Genomic DNA, 13559 nt, shown 5'->3' on the forward strand with positions numbered 1-13559 from the left:
CAAGGTACTATTTGGCTTCTACTTTAATTTTAAATGGTTCTACCTAAACGTCTGATCCGGTTCGAGCTGTTAAAGAACTCCTATATTTCCATAATATTGTGACAGTGTTGTTTTGGGTATTGTGATGCAGCTGAAAGCTTCTGGTGGAATCTTGTGATAGTTTTGGTGAATTTGACTTGCCATGTGTTTATATCACATTGTGTTATAGAACAGAAAATCTCTGACAGGAGTACCATGGTAGTCAAGTAATGAGTGGTCCCACCTGGCACATGGTTGCATGGCGTCTATATGCGTATCAAGTAATAGACATGTAATAAACATTTTGGGCCACCGTGAAAGGAACTACCTCAATTGCTTGTGATGAGGTTAGAGTTTCTATCTTGAAGGAAAGGCATGCTTGCCAACACGGGTGACAACTTTTAATTTTCATTGTGGGATCTGCCTGCTGGTGTGTTCGATTAGCTCTTTCCTCCTCAGGCCAAACGCTTACTATTTCATGACAATAATAGTCGTTTGTTCTTTATATAACCCTCCTTATCACAGTTCATCCAAGTGCTGTAACAAATAGTTTATACGTGTAGCTAATGTTATGGTACTCAATTTGCCAACGACAGAAGGATGGAAAACTATGAGGGTTATTTCAGGATTCAAACCTTTTCCTGGAGAGGTCAGTGAAAGGTTCCTCATCCATCTTGTGTGCATCCTGCTTCCATCAGAAGGATCTACCCTTTGCTTATCCCTAACCCCAGACCCATGTGGGGGGAAAAGCACCAAATGGACTGCCAGCAACACAATTTATTAAAATAAATTATTCTTACCATGGAACCAGGAATCCTATGTCAGATTTGTGAATCCTGGACCCTCTCTGGGGATTTGCAAATACAGCTCAGGGTACACAAATCTTGAAAAAAGGAGTGACCAAACCTATTTATTACAATGTGGCTGTTATTTGGGGTTGTCCCTGTGCAGTAGGTTGGGGCAGGGCCAGGATGTAGTCCTGTCACTGCTGCCAACACCTAATGCCTATGGCTGAAGGTCGTGTGCAGTAGGGCTTGGCTGCTCACAGCCGGATGGACCTCTGCGGCCAACCCCTCCTGCACACAGCCAAAGTCCTTGCACAGCAGGGGTTGGCTGAATGCTGTAGGTTGGGTTCAGGGCCTGGTTGCCTGCAGCCCCCCCCCCCCACTGTGCCTAGTCAAAGTCAGTGTGCAAAGAGTGTTGGCCTTCCGCGGAAGGGTTGTGTTCCAGGTTTGGCCAAAGGTAAAGCGTTACAACCCTCTCCTGCCAAGGGCAAAGCTGGGTTTGCCTGCCTACAGAGGGTGGAGTACAGGGACTGGCTACAGTCTTGTCTCTGTGGCCAGTCCCTATTGTACCCAGCTCAAGGATGTGTGCAGTGAAGGATGGTTGCCCATACTTGGTTGGGCATGGGGAAATATTGCATGTGGCATATGATAAAGAAAAAAGATCAATGGAAAAAACAATGATTAAAGTGAAGTTAGGATTAGCTTTGGCTATAATACATTCAGAAACACATTAGAAATTAAACAAACAAAATACGCAGTTAAAGTGGCATTATGATTGTATCATAACATGAACAACTGACATGAAAACCATAACTCACACATCAAAAGCCATGCTTATGACCTCATACTATGTATTGAAATAAGTAACAACACCTGAAAGCACCACAAATGTAGATAACAATACATACGCCCAATAAATAATACTACATTCCTAGTTGTTTCTTTAATAGTGTTAATGGTATTAGGATACATCATCTCATCTGTAAAAATGTTTACATTTGTCATACATCTCTCGCATCAAAGGGGAGGTCAAAGGAATTGTATCTGTTGGGCAAGTTACGGCTTTTCTTTCTGTTGTGTGAATTGTAGATTGCTGTCATAAGCTTAACTTGTAAATGGTGGATTTTTTTGGTTTTAATTCAAAACCATAACTCCACTTTAACTGTGTTTTTTTAAAAGCATGTGATCCAAAGCTATCCTAAATTCACTTTAACTTTGTTATTTTCAAGGAATATCTATATATATATATATATCTATGTATGTATGTGTATATATATATATATATATATATATATATATATATACACACACACAAATACTGTCACCATTGTGTAGTTATAGTTAGAACCAGGTTTCCATATGAAATGTCTATTTTTTTATTTACTAATAACTTTGGTTCAGTTTGACAAATCTTTGCAAAACCTTCTCAAAAAAATGGTTTATCCACTTCAGCTCCTTCCTGCAAAGTCTCAGGATGATCTGTCAAATGGAAGCCAGAGAAAAGGGGCAATCTCAAAATGCTTTTCCCCCCCATGCAATTTCCTATAGGAAAATTGAACTGCACTACAGCCAACATGGCTGAATAGAATTACTCCAAATTTGGCAGAAAGTTAGATCTTTACCCAGAAAGCTTGCTTTTGGTTCAGTAGTGTTTAAGAAATTAAGGTTTAAAATGTATTTATATATCTGACGACGTTAGTACTGCAAGTCCAGTACATCAAATATTAGATCTGAAGGGCTACCTCCCATCAACAAAGATGTTTGACAGCCATGTTAGGAATCAGAGTCCCAATGTCTTGAAAAAAACCCATATAAGGCACAGGATAAGAATGCCATAACCCATTAGACCATGTGGGGGTGCTGGGGTACTGCAGATTGTGTGGCCCATGACCTCCCCCATACATGTGTGGACCTCCCTCCAATATCGAGCTATGTATGGGCACTCCCACAGTATGTGGTAAAATGTAACTTCTTGGCCGCAGAACCGTCTGCTGCTGGAGTCAGTGCCAAATCCTATCCTAACTAATGTGGGCCCCGATACATAGACTCTATGAAGTATTTTCAGCTGTACTAGTTTCAATTTTAAGGAGATTGCCCCCTCATGTGGGGACGCCAACGCATCCATCCATTCATCCTCATCGAGTTCTTGCAGTTCACGCTTCCATTTGGATCGAAGCTGCAGGAGGGGGTCAGGGGATTGGTGAATTAATTTCAGGTACGTCAGGGAAATTGCCTTCTTAGTCATATAACCGCCCAAAAGCCTATCTTCGAGAGGAGAGGCTTCCGGAGCGGTCTCTCCCCTCATGATGACTGTATGTAACGTGTGTCGTTTCTGAAGGTATCTAAATCTCTCCGATTCAGCAAGCACGTATTTTTGTTGGAGGGCTCTGAAGGGCAAAACCTCCCCCCTTTGCCATAGATCAGTCACCTGCGAGATCGCTATCAATTCCCATTTGTCAAACCCTTTAGTCCTCCAGAGATCGCACAGCTGTTCAGAGTACCACAGTGGGGTGCTTCGAGTTATGGCCTTAGCCCATCCCATATTTTTCTGAACTGAGGACCACACCTGTATCGAGTGTTTTGTGGGGCCCGTCAGAGGGAATTTTGCGGGTCTCAAATATAGTGCCCGTGTATATTTACCCCCTGAGAGAAGCCATCTGTCCATGTCATAACCCGGATCAGTAGGAGGTCGGTAAATGTAATGATAGAATGCCGCCAGTTGTGCCGCCTAGTAATATTTCTTAATATTTGGCAAACCTATGCCCCATCATACCACCCCCTCACCAACTTCGGAAAGGAAATACGCAGCGGAGCAGTACCCCAGAGCAGCCTCCTTTGTACACTCTCCACCCGTCTAAAATATGCAGCCGAAACTAAGGCAGGTGAATTCTGAAGGACATACAAAAAAAGAGAGTAGAGACATAATTTTGAACAAGGCGGCTCCCCCAAGGTGCCGCAGTGGGGGCAGAAGGTTTGGTTCATAAAAAAGTTTGGGATCCGTGCTAATGAAGATTCCCAGATATTTGAACCCCCCCATGTCAATCCGGAGCCGATATTCGTGGGGCAAAGCAGGAGGGTTGCCCCTGAGCAAAAAGAAGTGATTTTGTCCGATTGATCCTATACCCCGAGTAGGTCCCAAAGTTAGTGAACATGTTCAAAACCTAGCACAAGGAGCAATACGGAGAGGCCATATACAGTAAAATGTTGTCCGCGTAGAGGGATATGCGGTCTTCCCAGCCATCAGCCCAACGCAGCCCTCGTAGTGTGCATACATTTTAAGGGGAGAGGCCTGTGGTCCCCATCCCTGAGCTAGTAAATGGCACCTGATGGTGGATAGGGCCACTGGGGTCTGATGATTTTTACAGTTTAATATGGAGATGAAGGGGCATGTGCTCCGCCCTCCCGTGCCATAGGATGACACGTGGAGGAGTGTGGCTCACTGATTAGAGCGGCAGACCCTGATGCGGAGGTCTGGCCCGGGACCAGGGTTCAATTCCCGACGCGGCAGGGTCCTGAGCCCAAAAATGTCCACGGACTCGATAATTCTCGCCTCGGTGCCTATTCTAATCATGGGGTCCCACGCTGCAACTCTGGGCAATAGTTGCTTAATCTCCACTACGGCGGCCCACCCGCTGCGGGATGCCTGGCTTTCACCCTGGGGATACCCAGTAGGGGTTATCTCACAGGGAAAAGCCAGGACGGGTTCCCAAGGCAAGCGCCGTGATGCCTTCGGGTGATACGTGCGCTATATAAGTCGCAATACAATACAATACATGGCCCGGGTCCCCATGTAACGAGGCCTGTAGTGAGCCAGTGTTCCGAAGACCCCATCCTGCCTATGGCTGTGCACAACACACGGTGGGGTTGGCCAAACCAACACTGAGCACTGCCTTTTGTTGCATGTGGAGTGGGGTTGGCCGCAAGGCCTGGCTTGCAACCAGTCCAGTGTCAAACTCCACCCAGACAGTCTCCCAGAGGCAGCCATCCCACTATCTGCACAGCCTTTGGGTGTGCATTGAGTTGGTCTCAGGGCCTGACTTGTAGCCATGCCTTGTGACCAAATCCCTGAAAGCAGCTAACATGCCGCAGCACACAGCCTTTGCTCGTGCACAGCAGGGTTGGCCATCAGGCCACCGGGGCGCCCCCCTCGGGGTCAAAACATATATATATATATACCGACACTAGAATGGACATATACAGGTTCACAAGAAAACTCAAACTAAAGAAATTTTTTGAATTACATCCGAAAAAGATTATTGAACCTGCCAATCCATCTAGTCCCATTTTGATTGGTAGCCAAAGTCAAGCGACCTTTGACACACTCTGGGACCTACAAAATGAGCCTTCTATGGAAACTTTAAGGGATGTTCCTCTGGAACAAGTGGACAAGCGGGTTACACCCTTCAAACCAAAATCTACTTTTCTACCGGTTATGGTCCATGACAATCTTGATACTTTCCAGGAGAGTGTGGTCCGCGATATTAAATATCTCTATACTGCCACCAACAAACGGAAGTTTCACATCTCCAAGCAGAATCAATGCTACAAACAACTGATTGTGAAACTCCAACAAAACCACAATGTTATCGTCAAGCAGGCCGATAAAGGCGGCAATGTGGTTTTGTGGCCTAGGGATTTATACATACAAGAAGCGGATTCACAACTAAATGATATTTCCTGTTACCGAAAGAGCAATTTACAGATTGTCAAGAATGCGTGGACCACACAACATCAGAAATTACAGGTATGGAGAAGTGCGGGCCTGCTCACACATGAGGAATTTAAATACCTCAAGAAAGATTATCCTGTCATCCCTTCTTGGTACTTACTCCCCAAAATCCATAAGGACAACCATGTACCACCTGGCCGTCCGATTATTTCGGCCATTGACAGTTCCCTAGAAAATGTGTCCAAATATATTGACTTTTTTTTACAAAACCATGTTAAAAATCTCCCTTCATATGTCAAAGACTCATTCGATTTTCTAGCTAAAATTGAAAACTTTATGTGGGAAGAAAACATGGTTCTTGTAACGATGGATGTTTCATCTCTCTATACCTCAATCAAACATGAGGATGGACTCAAGGCCTTGGCCCACTACTTGAACAGAGATTTACCCCTCTCTACGGCTCACAACAAAATGCTGGTAGAGATGACCAGAACATGCCTGGAACAAAACTTTTTCATTTTCAATGGCGCAATTTACCATCAGGTCAGGGGTGTGGCGATGGGGGCCTGTTTCTCACCCAGCTATGCGTGCTTGCACGTTGGGCTGTGGGAGGAACAGGTCCTAGTCGGGCAGCACCATGATATATTTACTGCTAACATTATGTTATACCTGCGTTACATTGACGATGTTTTTTTGATTTGGAGGGGTGATGCGAATGAGGCCAGAAAGTTTGTTGATTTGATTAATTTGAATACCATTAATCTTAATTTTACAGCAAACTTCAGTACTGTATCCATCTGTTTTTTGGATGTTGAGGTTGTGGTAGATGGCACCAAACTAAATACCAGACTTTATAGGAAGCCAAGTGCAGGCAATACCATCCTACACTCTCTTAGCCAACATCCAGCACATCTAATTCGCAGTATTCCCTTCGGGGAAATGCTGCGAATTAAGAGAATTTGCAGTACTGATGCCGAATGCGCGGCTGCGCAAGAAGCCTGCAGATTACGCTTCCTGGCTAGGGGCTATTCTGCGGAGATTTTGGCCAAAGCAATCTTACGTTCCAACTCTATGAGTAGGCAGGAAGCATTAATACCAAGAACCAAGAGTGCTCAATTGACCAATGATGTGACTGTGGATGTTCAAAGGTGTACTCCCAGGGCTATTCTAACATATAATAGACAACATGGGGCTCTTCGAAAAATTATTAACAGAAATTGGAATTTGGTTCTCAGTGACCCTGTGATCGGGCACTTGGTGGAGCCCATACCAACTTTGACCTTTAGAAGATCCCCTTCAATGTCTAAAGCCTTAGTAAGCAACACCTTGGAACCTAAAGTTTCAGCCACCTGGTCAGCTCTGAAGAAGGGCTTTAAGATCTGCCCCCAGTGCAAGGCCTGTCGTTTTGGCAGTAACAGGACACATTATAAAAGTCCTTTTTTTGAGCATCCCACTGCCATTTCTAAGTGGCTCACATGCAAAACAGAATACGCCGTCTATGTGTTGGAGTGTCCTTGTGGGCTCCAATATGTGGGCAGCACTAAGCTGCCCGCCCACAAGAGAATACTCCAACACATACGTGCGATTTCTGGTCATGATCAAAATTATCCGGTTGCCAGGCATTTTCAGGACAAGCATTTAGGGGTACCAGATTCACTCCTATATTTTTTAATTGATTGTGTTGAGGCGTCGAGGAGAGGTGGGGACCGTGAGGCTAAGCTCCGTCTCCTTGAGACCAGATATATCCTGGAATTAAACACCAAGAATCCCAATGGCCTCAACGATAGGGAAGACTTGTATACTTGTCTTTAGTCCCCTTTTATCTATATATGTTTTTCAATCAATTAATTTTCTTTCTTTGCCTGTCCATGCCTGTCCGGATATTTGAGCTAATTTTTTGGTTCTTACTTTTTGAGCTTTTACTGAATACTGTTTCAAAAGCGCTCCATGCCAGTTAGTTCCAACCTGCTACATGTTGTACATATGATGACATTTTCTCTCTTTTTTAACCCAGTATATAACTGTTGGATTTTAACTTTGGAATCACTATTAATTATTTCTTTGCACTTTTTGCACTTTATATATGCACTTTAATGCCTGCGACTATTATAGTGACTTGCCCACTGGGGTTTGATTCTTATACAAATGTTACGCGTGTCATTACTTTTGCTGCTATTTGAATTTGTACTATTTGCACTATTTGTAAATACTTTATTTTTCTATCCATGGCGGAAATAATTTTTTGAATGTTTATACTACACCATTGTACATAGATGAATTAATTTATCATGTACTTAATTGTGTATTGTATATTGATCAAGTTCTGCATTTTTTACATATTTCTATCGTGTATTTTAGCAAATTGTAATATTTTATTGATTGTAAATATGTTTAGTGCTTTATCTTGAATCAAGTTAGCTCACTTGAGCTTCATTCTCTCTTTTTCCGCTGGATATATTTGCCGCAAAAGTTTTGTATTGTTTGGAATATATATTTTTTCCATTTCTATGACACGAGGTACTGCATTGTCACTTTAAATGGCCGGGTTTGATGTACGCAGTTTGTCATGTGATCAAGCCTCCCTGGAGGCGAAACGCGTCATGGCGGCAGCGCTGGCTTTTATGAAATAAAGACACCGTTCACCAGCACCATTTGGGTCGGCTCTTTGTTGCTGAATATTCGAACTGCTTGTTTTGCTTGCTGTTTGCGGTTCTGTGCGACAATTTCCTCCATATATATATATATATATATATATGTATATATATATATATATATTACTGGAACTTCACTTTTTTTCGATGCTTGGCGCAGAAGAACTAAACGGACCCAAGCAGGTAGAATTGCTATATTTATTTCATTGTGTGCACCACTCCGTCCGCCATGACGCGTTTCGGGCCCTGAAGCCCTTGATCACATGACATGGTCAGCCAATCATTGTGTTTTTAACGTGTGTAGAGGCATCATCTGACCACTGGGCCTGCTGCTCTGGCGAAGGCTGTACTGCTGAAAAGGGCAGATGGCACGGGTCCCAGCAGTTCTATACTGCTTGTGAGACTGGCAAACAGCTGCTCTGCCCTGCCTCGCCTAATGCAGCTCAGCACTAGCACCCTCCGCACTCGTGACTCTCACTATGATCGCGGTGCCCGACCAACTCCCTGAAAGCAGCCTTTGCTCGTGTACAGCAGGGGTTGGCCATCAGGCCACCGGGGCGCCCCCCTCGGGGTCAAAACACACACACACACATATATATATATATATATATATATATATATATATATATATATATATATATATATATATATATATATTACGGGGTGGGAGCATGCCGGCCTCCTCCCCAAGCTTCAAAAGGCCCTAGGGACCCCATTCCCTGGGGCCAAAAATAATTAAATAGGGGAGGAGTGCGTGCGCCCACCCAAGAACCTTTTTGGGTCCCAAGGACCCCATTCTCCAGGGACAAATTCTAAAGTGAGGGAGGCGTGTGGCCCTCTCCCTCAGCTTTAATTGGCCCCAGGGCCAAATACAGTGAAAAAGGCAGCAACTAGGCCCCAGGAACTCTATCCTTCAGGGCCAAATATAATGAAAAGGGGGAGGGGGCTGCATGTTATTATAAAGGAAAGCAAGGCAATTCTAGCTGAAATGCTTTGGCACTGTGAACCTGCACTATTTTGCAGGTTAAAAGATTGGAGCTGATTTTGGAGTGCTGTGTGATGTTGGGGAGAGAAGAATATATAATACATAATATTTTCACTGAAAAAACCCACAGGTTTCAGGGATGTTATAGTTAGTTGGACATTTCACCCTAATATAAACTTTCATACACCTACTCTAAAATACAAACTACCATTCTCAAACAATAGACACACCAATTCCAGTTAGTACATACCCAGTCACTTATTCATAGGTGTACAAACACATCCACTCACCCATACAGTCACTCACCCATATAGTCACTCACCCATATAGTCACTCAATAATATAGCCAATGATATATGCACGAACTCATAAGCCTATACAGATACTCATACACTGCCATTGGTATAGAGTCAAAATATCGAGTTTTTATTATCGAGTAGACATAATATCGAGTAAAAAATATAGAATGGACATAATATCGACTAGCCATAATATAGACTACCAAAATATCGACTTGAAAATTTTAATATCGAATAAAATGGACATAATATCGAATCAAAAATATAGAATGGACATAATATCGACTAGACATATTATAGACAACAAAAATATCGAATTTTAGGTAAGTTAATACTAATTTTTTTTGTGTAATATAATTCTGTAGCGGGTTGTGGGTTTATAGGGGAATAGGGTGGGAAGTCATTTATTTATAATTAATTAAATATGTTATTTTATTTTTGTTATTTATTTAGAATTAATTGTTAATTAATTATTAATTGGTAATTAATTAAAATATACTTGGTAATTAATTTTAATTGATTAATTGATAAATATTTTAATTTTAGTAATTTATTTTCTGTAGCGGGTTGTGGGTTTATAGGGGAATAGGGTGGGAAGTAATTTAATTATTATTAATTAAATATGTTAATAAATTAATTGGTATTTATTTGGAATTAATTGGTAATTAATTACTAATTGGTAATTAGTTAAAATATAATTGGTAATTATTTTTAATTGATTAATTGATAAATATTTTTATTTTAGTAATTTATTTTCTGTAGTGGGTTGTGGGTTTATAGGGGAATAGGGTGGGAAGTAATTTAATTATAATTAATAAATATGTTAATTAATTAATTGGTATTTATTTTGAATTAATTGTTAATTTATTTTTAATTGATAAATAATTAATTCTTAATTGATAATTAATTTTAATTAATTGTTTAATTGACAATTATGTGAATAATATTATTTTATTTTCTGTAGTGGGTTGTGGGTTTATAGTGGAATAGGGTGGGTAGTAATTTAATTTTAATTAATTAAATATGTTAATTAATTAATTGATTGGTATTTATTTTGAATAAATTGTCAATGAATTTTTAATTGGTAATTAATTAATTGATGATTAATTAATAATTATGTGAATAATATTATTTTATTTGTAGTAGCGGGTTGTGGGTTTATAGGGGAATAGGGTGGGAAGTAATTTAATAAAATTAATTAAACATGATAATTAATTAATTGGTATTTATTTTAAATACATTGTTAATTAATTTGTAATTTGTAATTAATTAATTCTTAATTGGTAATTAAAATGTATTAATTGATAAATTTATAATTATGTGACTTAGATTAATTTATTTTCACTAGAGCGGGGATATTAAAATTTACCCCTATGCTATCCAATGCTTTCCTTACTGTTGCACTCTCTGGAGTGGGAATAGTAATTTTTACCCCTACGGTATCCAATGCTTTCCGTACTGTTGCACTCTCTGGAGTGGGAATAGTAATTTTTACCCCTACGCTATCCAACGCTTTCCTTACTGTTGCACTCTTTGGAGTGGGAATAGTAATTTTTACCCCTACGCTATCCAACTCTTTCCCTACTGTAGCACTCGCTAGAGTGGGAATAGTAATTTTTATCCCTACGCTATCCAACGCTTTCTCTACTGTTGCACTCTCTGGAGTGGGAATAGTAAATTTTACCCCTACGCTATCCAACGCTTTCCCTACTGTTGCACTCTCTGGAGTGGGAATAGTAATTTTTACCCCTACGCTATCCAACGCTTTCCCTACTGTTGCACTCTCTGGAGTGGGAATAGTAATTTTTACCCCTACGCTATCCAACGCTTTCTCTACTGTTGCACTCCCTGGAGTGGGAAAAGTAATTTTTACCCCTACGCTATCCAACGCTTTCTCTACTGTTGCACTCTCTGGAGTGGGAATAGTTATTTTTACCCCTACGCTATCCAACGCTTTCCCTACTGTTGCACTCTCTGGAGTGGGAATAGTAATTTTTACCCCTATGCTAATCAACGCTTTCCCTACTGTTGCACTCGCTGGAGTTGGAATAGTAATTTTTACCCCTATGCTATCCAACGCTTTCCCTACTGTTGCACTCTCTGGAGTGGGAATAGTAATTTTTACCCCTACGCTATCCAACGCTTTCTCTACTGTTGCACTCTCTGGAGTGGGAATAGTCATTTTTACCCCTACGCTATCCAACGCTTTCCCTACTGTTGCACTCTCTGGAGTGGGAATAGTAATTTTTACCCCTACGCTATCCAACCCTTTCCCTACTGTTGCACTCGCTGGAGTTGGAATAGTAATATTTACCCCTACGCTATCCAACGCTTTCCCTACTGTTGCACTCTTTGGAGTGGGACTAGTAATTTTTACCCCTACGCTATCCAACACTTTCCCTTCTGTTGCACTCGCTGGAGTTGGAATAGTAATTTTTACCCCTACGCCATCCAACGCTTTCCCTACTGTTACACTCTCTGGAGTGGGAATAGTAATTTTTACCCCTACGCTCTCCAATGCTTTCCCTACTGTTGCACTCTCTGGAGTGGGAATAGTAACTTTTTACCCCTACGCTATCCAACGCTTTCCCTACTGTTGCACTCTCTGGAGTGGGAATTGTAATTTTTACCCCTACGCTATCCAACGCTTTCCCAACTGTTGCACTCGCTGGAGTAGGAATAGTAATTTTTACCCCTACGCCATCCAATGCTTTCCCTACTGTTGCACTCTCTGGAGTGGGAATAGTAATTTTTACCCCTACGCTATCCAACGTTTTCCCTACTGTTGCACTCGCTGGAGTGGGAATAGTAATTTTTACCCCTACGCTATCCAACGCTTTCTCTACTGTTGCACTCGCTGGAGTTGGAATAGTAATTTTTACCCCTACGCTATCCAACGCTTTCCCTACTGTTACACTCTTTGGAGTGGGAATAGTAATTTTTACCCCTACGCTATCCAACCCTTTCCCTACTGTTGCACTCGCTGGAGTTGGAATAGTAATTTTCACCCCTACGCTATCCAACGCTTTCCCTACTGTCGCACTCTTTGGAGTGGGAATAGTAATTTTAAACCTCTCGCTATCCTACGGAATAAATATTGTATATGTTTTGTTAATAATATGTATATATATATATATATATATATATATATATATATATATATATATATATATATATATATATATATATATATATATATATATGTTTTAATTTTTTTAAGTTACAATAATTATTTATTAATTTTAAGTTTATTTAAGTATTTTAAGTATGTTTAAATTAGTTATTTATTATTATAGTACTTTAAAATTACTTTTAAGATATTTAAAAAAATCGATATTTTGACTGTCTATATTTTTTCCTATCGATATATTGGAGTCGATATTTTTGTACTTACCTGTTTGTAGATAGGAAGTCGATATTCTGGCATTCTATATTTTTACCTCGATATTTTGACTGTCGATATTTTGACTGTCAATGATCCACTGCCATTCACCCATAGAGTTACTAACACAACTAGTCAGTCACCGAAAGAATCAATCACACTGCCATTTACTCATTATACAATTACACATATAGACACTCATGTAGCTGCCACTTCCATGCTGCCACTTACACACCAACTAACAGACTGATACATTCATACCGATTAGTCCCTCACCCAAGCATTTAGTAAGACACATTTAATCACTCACTTATACAGTCAGTCATACACCTACTAAATCAGCCATTCAGTCACTCATACACCCACTCATTCTTCAATATTGGTGTGTGTGTATTTATATATATATATATATATATATATTACCTACTGGCGGTCGCCAGTAGGTATATATAGTTAGGATTTTTTCTCTATGGGTTTTTTGAAAATTCTATGTCTAATAACTTTGGCGTTTGTGGACGGAATTGGCTGAAATTTTCAGGAAAATGGCACATTTTGTTTCTGAGCAGCCCTTGAAAATTTGGGGGGGGTTCGTCAAGGGGGGGCCGAGAAAAAAGGGGGGTCCCAAAACGTGTTTTTAACATTGAGTTTTCCATAGGGCGGTTGGCCTCACTTTTAGCCCGAACGGCTGAATGGATTTGCACGAAACTTGGCAAAATTGTAGGGACTGGTAGCCCGATGTGCCTTTTGTAGGTCTCAATATATGTGCTCCA

Source organism: Lissotriton helveticus, chromosome 2_1 (genome assembly GCF_964261635.1).
Source record: "Lissotriton helveticus chromosome 2_1, aLisHel1.1, whole genome shotgun sequence".
Lineage (NCBI taxonomy): Eukaryota > Metazoa > Chordata > Amphibia > Caudata > Salamandridae > Lissotriton > Lissotriton helveticus.